The following is a 9,355-nucleotide window of genomic DNA, read 5'->3' on the forward strand; positions in this document are numbered from 1 at the left end:
GATGGATGGATAGATGGATGGATGGACGGATGGATGGATGGATGGATGGATGGATGGATGGATGGATAGATGGATAGATGGACAGATGGATGGACAGATGGATGGATGGATGGATGGATGGATGGATGGACAGATGGATGGATAGATGGATGGACAGATGGATGGATGGATGGATGGATGGATGGATGGATGGATAGATGGATAGATGGATGGACAGATGGATGAATAGATGGATGGATGGGCAGATGGATGGATGGATGGACGGACAGATGGATGGATGGACAAATGGATGGATGGATGGATGGACAAATGGATGGATGGATGGACTGAAGAGTTAGTTGAATGTATGGATAAGTGAATGGATGGAAGGATGGTGGTGTGAAGCTGGTCCCCTTGTGTGCTATCACCCACTCCCAGTCCACACCCCATCTTATTATTGCAAACTAGAAGCCTAACCATATCCCATGCTCTTAATCTGTCATCTTCTCTCCATGGCCTACTCAATAAAGTCCAAGCTCTTCACTGTGACGTGTATGTCCTCTGTGATCGAGGGTCTTTCTTCTTCTCTAGGCTCCTGTCTCAGAGATGCTTCAGCCTCTGACCCAACCGAGATTAGATCTTGACGTGGTCTCTTCTTCGTTTTATGCCTTTGCTTGTCCTGCTTCCTCTACGTGAGATGTCTTTCTCCCCCAGATATATTCCTCCTCATCGGGTCCTCCATTCTCTGTATAACGTTAGATCTTTACCCCTTAAACTCTTTGGTTTGGTTATTGGTTTACTTACTTGCTACCGGCACCAGCCTGCGAGTTCCTTGAGAAAATAGTCCTAAATTTTATTCAGAGTGGAAGAAGATTCAACACCTGACAAAGAACAGGTACTCAAGAAATATGCGGGAAAATAAAATCGTGTGATGGGCAGAATGATGACCCCTAAAGATGTCCATATCTTAATCCCCGCAGCCTATGAGTATGTGACTTTACCTGGCAAAAGGGACTTTGCAGATGCAATTAAGGACGTTAAGATAAAGAGATTATCCTGGATTATCTGGGTGGGACCAAGGTAATTACAAGGGTCCTTAAAACATGGAAGAAGGAGGCCCCGGAGTCAGAAACGTGATGATGCAGAGGTCAGAGTGCTGTGGTTCCTGGCTCTGAAGGGGGAGGAGAAGCCACCAGCAGCCTCTGGAAGGAATGTAGCCTTGCCAACACCTTGGTTTTAGTCCATCAAGTCCCATTTAGGACTTTTGACCCCCAGGACTGTAAAATCCTAAGCGTTAAGGCGCTAGCCTCCTGGTCATTTGTTACAGCAGGAAAAGGGCACCAATGTAAGAGTAACAGCTGCCGCTTTGCTCCCCCTCTGTCTCCACTGTGCCTGCCACACTGTGTCTGTTGTCTCATTTAGCGCCAAAGGTCTGAGAGGAGTGTGAAGTGACTGTCACGTGGGTAGTAAGTGGCAGGGGGGGATTGCAACCCCGGCAGTCTGGCTCTAGAGCCCCAGCCCGTAACTGCTCCCCTGGATGAAAGGGCACAAGGGACCTTCATCTCTGTGACCCAGAGATGCCCTGATCGACCGTTCCAGGGTTAGTTCTCAGGGACAATCTAAAATAATCCTAGTTCCTTCCTAATCCAGACCCCAGAGGCAGGAAACTCTTTCCTGTCCTTCACTTTACGTCTTCTTCTTCTTTTTTTTTTAATGTTTTGTTTTATTTTTGAGCGGGGGAGGGACAGAGAGAGAGAGGGAGACACAGACTCTGAAGCAGGATCCAGGCTCCGAGCTGTCAGCACAGAGCCCGACGTGGGACTGGAACCCACAAACTGGGAGATCAGGACCTGAACTGAAGTCGGACGCTTAACCAACTGAGCCCCCCAGGCGCCCCCAGTCCTTCACTTCTTAGCTTCTCTTTCTCTTCTTCCCAAGGAGGAAGCTGGCCGTCTGTCCGTGCTGGGAGCCAAGTGAGCCGGGAGATAGGCTGGGCTCGCCAGATGTGCGGTGGCTTTTCCCAGAAGTCTTCCCGCTGTGCCAGGAGAAGTCCTGGAATCTTGGCTACCCAGTGTGCCAGGAGAAGCGATGGTTCTGCTCCTCCGATCAGCCTCCGTGAGGGCGGGCAGCCCACAGGCCTCGGGGCAGGAGGACCGTCCAGGAGCCCAAGCCGATACCCTCTCCCGAGCCTGTGCTGGAGACCTGCGTCCTCGGCTCCCAGGAGGAAGCGTGAAGGGCTCACGAATAGATGGAAAATGTGGTCCCCCCCACCAGCCACCAGTAAAACACACATCAGTTACCCACCAAATCCGTGAAGTTAAAAACGCCAGTACTTATGCTCTGGAACCAATTTTCTAGAAACGAATTTAGTATTGATTTATTATATATTATTTTTTATGTATTTATTATGGAATACTTATATTCTACTTTGAAAACTTCGTGCTCTCTGACCTGCTCATTCCACGTCTAGGGAGTCATGATAAAAAGGGAAAGCAAAACCAAGATTGGCATCTGGATAACAATTTAGGAAGAAGAAACATCATAGCAGGGGGGTTGATAAGAATAAACAAAGGAACGTGGGGCGCCCACATGGCTCAGCTGCTTAAGCATCCAACCCTTGACTTCGGCTCAGGTCATGATCTCACGGTCCGTGTTGGCCTCTGTGCTGCACGGAACTTGCTTGGAATTCTCTCTCTCCTTCTCCATCTCGCCCCCTCCACCCCCCGCCTCCCCGCTTGCACTCTCTCTCTCTCTCTCTCTCTCAAAATAAATAAATAAACTTTAAAACAAAAAGAATAAACAAAGGAACAATAGAAATGTCAAAAACTTTTTTTAAACAAAGAATAAACAAAGGAACAATAGAAACGTCAAAACTTAGGGGATCAGTTACATAAATCTTGGCCATCTCGTGACGGTATGCTAAATAATGACGATCTTTATAGGATTTTAATAAGCATGAGAATTTCTTCTGATAGAGGATTATGTGGAGATAAAATACAATGAGGGTACACATGTCTGCACATTTAAAAATTTTTTAATGTTTATTTATTCTTGAGAGAGAGAGAGAGAGAAACCATGAGCATTGGAGGGGCAGACAGAGAGGGAGACCATGAATCCGAAGCAGGCTCCAGGCTCCGAGCTGTCAGCGCAGAGCCCGACGCGGGGCTCGAACCCACAAACCTCGAGGTCGTGACCTGAGCCGAAGTCGGACGCCCGACCGACTGAGCCACCCAGGTGCCTCCCCCGACACATATTTTTAAAAGACTGCACCAGACTGACAAGCGTGGTTATGTCTACAGCTGGGTTATGGTTTTTCTTTTCTTTCTTCAAAATATCTGTGTTTTCCAAGTTATGCTACTTTTAAATCAGAGAAAACGGGCGTTATTTACTTAACCCACATCAGAGACGCACCGTCTCGTTCCTTCACGACACCCACCAAATGCTGACTATGCGGTGAGCACGGTCAAGTCAGGAGCCAGCCAGATGGGAAGTCTTGGTGCAAACCCCTTCGGGGAGCCCTTGGGGTTTTGGAACAGGCACAGCGGCAGGCCTGAGGACACAGAACCTTCCATGAATATCTTCTCTGATAAAAAGAAACAGGTCTGCCCACGAGCTCTGCCAACAGCGGCCCATTAAGCACCCGTCTCTGGAGGCCTCAGCTGACCTCCCCTTGGAATGGGCCTCAGACGTGCCTTCCCGGGAAGGACTCCGGGCCTCCCAGGTGGGCGTTTATATTTTTGGAAACGAGACCAATCAACAACAGGCAAGAGCATTTTCTGCCTCCACTGTTCAGGAGCCTGGGCCCGACGTTCTGAAACCCAGATCCGATCTCACAGCGTGCTGTCACAGACCCTTCCCTCGCCTGCCCGGGCAGCCCTGGGCTTCCCAGCACCGGTCTCTCTTTCCCTCCTCCTTCCTGCAGTGTAGACAGATCCCTTTGCCTGAAAGGCCTGGCCGGGCCGACCGGAGGTTGAGAGCAGAGTGTAGGAGCCAGAGATCTAAGCCGGATTCTGGCTTCACCAGTTGCTGTACGACCTTGAGCAAATGACTAACCCTCTGAAAGCTCGGTTTCCTCATCTGAAAAATGGGCACAATACAGTACTTGTTTCAAAGAAAGGAATTTGTGAGAGTTCATCCATCAGGGTGTTTCCCGAGTTCTTACTAGGTGGGGGGCCCTGACCCAGAGGGGTATGCCAGGAAACCACAAAATGAAGCGCCCTGATTCATGGCCCTGGCCACTTTCCGTGGGGTGAATACTCCCACCATTATGGATGCCAAGCTACCAACAGTTTAACTGGTTGGCAAGACGCCCGCCTATTTCACAAGCGGCTTTCCGGATCTTGTGAGCGTCCTCACACCGTCTGTCCCAAGAGGACAGACTTGGTCCCTGGTCTTCATGGGCTCACGGTGCCATGGGAAGAAACCGAGAGCTATTTGTGTACTTATTGAATAGACACCTGTCCTACCTCTAGACTCATGGCTTTGTCGTGACAGGAGCAACTATTTAGAGAAAATTTTTCCTTGCCGTGTTATCCCCGGTCCTGGCGAGATACGTACTAATAACTAAATACCCTACTAACGTGTGTTAGGCCAATGAATAAACGTCTTCGATAAAGAACAACACGTTTGAAAAGGAGCTAAATGAAGAGCTGGAGGGCAATAGGGAACCAGTCTTTCCAGAGGCGGACTCTCTGGGGAGGGATGTTCTGTGAACATCTGGGAGGAAGGCTAACACGTTAGAATTGGCTTGTGTGAGGTCACAGGTCTGTTTTAGGCAGAGCCCTGGTTACAAAGACCTGGCTGGGTCCATGGCTATCACCTTGGGGAAACCTCCATCCCTTCGGCGATTCGGTGTCCCAATCTGTAGCTGAAAGGCCCGATAGTGTCTGTGCCTCCTTCCAGCCCTAACGTGTTGTGATGATTATACCAACTGACACTCGAAATGTCTTCGATGTCTTCAAACCCTCTGGGCCTCAAGAACAAGCCGTACCTTGCACATGGCCACAAAGGAGCCTCTGCCGAGAAGATAGGGCCTAGACCCCCGTGTCCTAGCAGAAGACAGGCTTGAGGAATAAGGGTGTCCTCTTGACCCCATCGCCTCCCTTACTTTTTCCCCATCACTCCCCAGCTCCCCCGTGGCCGGCCTTCCTGGAGCACACTGCCTGCTCCGTGTGGCTCAGGAGGGTCTCAAGCCGCCGAGCATGCCCACATGTGCCAATCTTTTCTTACGACCCCATGGGCAGGAGTCCAGTCTCTGCTGGAAAACATCTAGCCACGGGGACCTCCCTACCTTGCAGGTTGAGGCTTTCCGTTGGCAGGGGGCTGGATGGCAGAGAAGGGAGCCAACCTCTACTGAGCGCGTGCTTAGCCACACGGACGCAGCTCTCTAGAAATCATCGCCTTGTAATCCTCTCGACTGGGGGAGGCCTGGCTGATGAGTCTCCTTTTAGGCATGAGGACGCTGATGCTCTGGGACACTGAGCCACTTGCTGGAGGACACACAGCTGGGACGCCCAAGCTACGCCTCACGCTGCCTGGTGCCCCTGAACATGCACACAGCCCCTGTGCCGTGAGCACCCTAACTGTGCCCCCTCCCATCCCCGCACGCACACCACTCCTAGAACCCCCAGGAACGTCTCTGGGCAGCCCGAAGACAAACTCACACTTTTGTTGTCCGGGGACCAAGGAGACGGGAATCTCCCGTCTCCTGGGTACTCGTGAGGCCCCCCAGATTCTCTCAGCTCTTTCCATTGCATCACATTCCCCTCGGCACAAGCTGTAGAGTTAATGGTTAATAAACATTTGTTGAACAGACAAAGCAGGTCCCTTGCAGATGCAGATACGGAGGCTCTGAGAGGCCGGGTGACCCACAGCCGGTAAGGGGAGCTGGACCCTGAACCCAAGGCCAGCCCGCTCAGGGCTCAGGCCCATCCCCAGGGTGGGGGGGGGGGGGCACATGTTCTCAACTGTGTCGGATTTGTCCCCAGCCCAAAGTCCCTGGGGAGGTTGGGGCCAATCAGCTGTGTTTGGAGAAGGCAGGTGTGGAGACCTCAGGACCCTGGTTACTCATTATATTTTATTAAATGCTGATAGCGCAAACTGTCATAAATAGGCCAAGGAGCGCTAAGTCACCAGAAGGCCAGGCCGGACAAACACGAGCCTTACTGATTAACCAGGCCCGCCAGCTGCTCAGCAGCCTTGGGGAGGCCACGAGTGCCACCTCTGCCAAGGTGGCCAAGGGTCAAGGCTGGGCTTGCTCTCGGGCCCAGCCGTCAGGGATCTTGAAAACCGGCAGTGGCCGGACCCCTCCTGCAGCCTCTAGAAGTCCCTGTCGTGGGTGTTTCCCTGTCTTAGCTGTACACGTGTCCTGTGATGAGGCTGTAACAAATTGTTACACACTCAGGGGCTCAACACAACATGAATTTGCTGCCTTAGAGCTCTGGGGGTCACGAGTCTGAAATGGGTCTCTGTGGGCTCAAGTCAAGGACCACCTCCCTAGTGGGGGCTCCAGGGGAGAATCGTTTTTCTTGTTCTCTCGGATTTCCAGAGGCTGCCCACTACTGCTTGGCTCAGGGCCCCAGGCCATGATGTTGTCACGTCTCTGTCTGGGACTCTGCCTCTCCTCCTGGCCTCTTAGAAGGGCCCTTGCGACTTCAGTGGGCCCAGCCACGTAATAGAGGAATACCTCAAGACCCTTAACTTAGCCGTACCTGCAGAATCCCCTTCCCAAGTAAGGTCACATGTTCCCACCCTCTGCGGATGGGGCACAGACATCTCTGGGGAGAGGCCATTCTTCAGCCGAGCATGGTGAGTTGGCTGTCTTTGCAATGATCACTGACAGCCACTGTGTCCTAAGGTCACCAGGCTTCCTTCCCACTGGCCGAGAGAAACGGGTATTATGATCTGCTCCTTCCACGGGGCCGTCCGTCAGGGGGAAGAGGTCCACCTCCTGGTGGAGGGGCACTTCCCCACCCTTGGGCCCTGACTGAGCCTTGGCCTCTATCCTCAACCATGACTCCTCTCTTGGCCTTGGGTCTGGAACTAGAGTTGGCTATGCCAAGGTCACGAGTGACCTTGGGAGAATTACCGTTGCTTGTGACCCTCCGTTTCCCCTCGCACAAAAGGGTCAACGCTGTCTCCTCCCCAAAGCTATCATGAGGATGGGTTGACACGGTAAACTGTAACTCAGATAACTCAAATACCCATAAAGGCCTCCTTGCCCTTTGGAAGGAGGATAAGATCTCTGAAAAATGCAGCCCAGATTCAGGCACTTCCCTGCTGGAAATCCCCCGGGGGCTCCTGGCGCCACTTAGAGCTGAGATCAAGCTCCCTCGCGGGCCCTGCAGGGAATGTAGGGTCTGCGGTCTCGCCACCCTCACCCCGGGTTGTCCACACTGGCCGCCCCAGCTCCTTGAATGCACCGACCTGGCCACCCGTTCGGGGACTTGTCCTTGATTTCCTTTCTGTGCCGGGCACGTGTCCCCAGCGGCGTGGACCGCCGGGCACCTGTCGCCCTTTAGATCCTAGCTCAGGTGCCATCTCTTCAGACAGGCCTGACTTGCCCGCACGGTGTGAACAGTTCCCCGCTTACCCCGGCCGCTGTCACCGTACCTTGTTTTTTTCCTTCGTCCCCTTTGTCACGCTCCTCCTCCTGGGCACCCAGGCCACCACACCTCCCCACTTCCTTGCTGCGAGGTGTGGCCACGGGACTGTGCCCTTGGCAATGGCACCTGGGCAGGAGTGCTGTGCTCTGTTTCCAGCGCTGGTGTATGAAACTCTTCTGCACGGGCCTCCATGCTCCCCTCCCCCCCGTCCCTGGCTGGGGGGCCGGCAAGTCCCAGCAGATGGGAGGCGTGTCACACGATACTGAAGCCTGCACCCCAAACCAGGGAAGACCGGATAACCCCCCACACTAATCCCTCTGAGCGCGAGACATGAGTTTCTATCGCGGAAGGTGCTGAGGTTTGGGGGTCGTAGGCCGACGCGGACATTCTTATTTTGTGTTTTATTTATTCGCTTTTTAATTTTACTTGTATTTACCTGTTCACTGCCCATCTTGCTAAAAGGTCCCCTCCGTGCGGCAGAGCCGAGCTGTCTTGTCCCTGCTGCTGCCTCAGCTCCAACCACGGTCTCTGACACACCGCAGGTGCATGACCCAAGCTTGTTGGGCAAAAGAACAGATGAGCGAATGAGTGAATACAATCGGCCTGACTCCCCAAAGCCCACCCCAAGTTTTTTGCAAATTCCCGGCGACTCGGGCTCAAGGGCTCAGAGTTACTGGCAAGTCACTGTCCTTGCTGCTGGGTCATGAAGTCTGAGAGCCTTCATTCCATCTTCTTAGCATTGCGACACGTCACCCATGGAGCCCCATCCCTTTCTGTGTGCACACGAACAAGCGCGCACAGGCACACGCCGGCCCAGGCCCTGGGTGGGCCCGGGGTACTTGACTGAGGCGCGTGGGAGGCAGAGGACGGGGACGTGACCCCGCAGCAATGCCTACAGCTTGCAAAGGAAGTCAGCGACCTGGTTGAAATTTCTAGGGCCTCCCTGTCGACAACTCCACCCAAGTCTCCCCACTCCCGTCTTTCACTTCCATTTCCGGCCACATGTTGTTCTAAACGCATGTTTGTTTCCCGGTTTCTTTTCCCCCCTTCCTCCTCTTCTCTCCCTCCTTGTGGCGGATGGCGCTTTTTTCCATGGTGGACGAGCTCTCCCATTGTGCCTGCTCTCCTGTTATGTGACCTGACCACCCTCCCTTCCACCGGAGCCGTCCGTCTCTGCCTCCCGACTGTGGGCAGTCCCATCCCCCAGACAGGGCAAGGAGGGAGTGGTCCTTATTTCTGAGACCAGGTCAGTCTGGTCCGAGACCAGCTTCTGCCCGGCCCACCGGGACACTGGCTTTTGGACCCCTGCAAGAAGTCCTCTTCCCTTCGTGGAGAAGCCCAGACGGCACGGAATGGCCGTGATGGATGACGCTCTGGTCAGCAGCCCCAGCTGAGGCCACATCGGCCACCAAACTGGCAGGCACAGATGGCTTTCAACGTTTCCAGCTACCTCACGGGGAGACAGTCGTGCCACTGAGTCGTCCCAGACACCGTGGAGCAGACACAAGCCAGCCTTCCCTGTGCTCCGTGCCAGTCCCCGGCAGAATTTCTGGGCGTCATAAAATTGGGGCTTTCCTTTACCAGAGAGCTCTGCCCTCCAGTCCTCCGGCAACTGGGACAGCTCTGCCCTCTGCTCCCTCTGTGGCAAAAAAAAGATTCCCCTCCTTTTCTTAAGCCTGGCACAGGCCGTTTCTTTTGTTGGTTTTCTTTGCCCTCCGGGTCCCCGATTCCACCCCGAGTGGCTCGTTAAGGTATTTTCCTAAACAGAACTT

Source organism: Neofelis nebulosa, chromosome 14 (assembly GCF_028018385.1).
Source record: "Neofelis nebulosa isolate mNeoNeb1 chromosome 14, mNeoNeb1.pri, whole genome shotgun sequence".
Classification (NCBI taxonomy): Eukaryota; Metazoa; Chordata; class Mammalia; order Carnivora; family Felidae; genus Neofelis; species Neofelis nebulosa.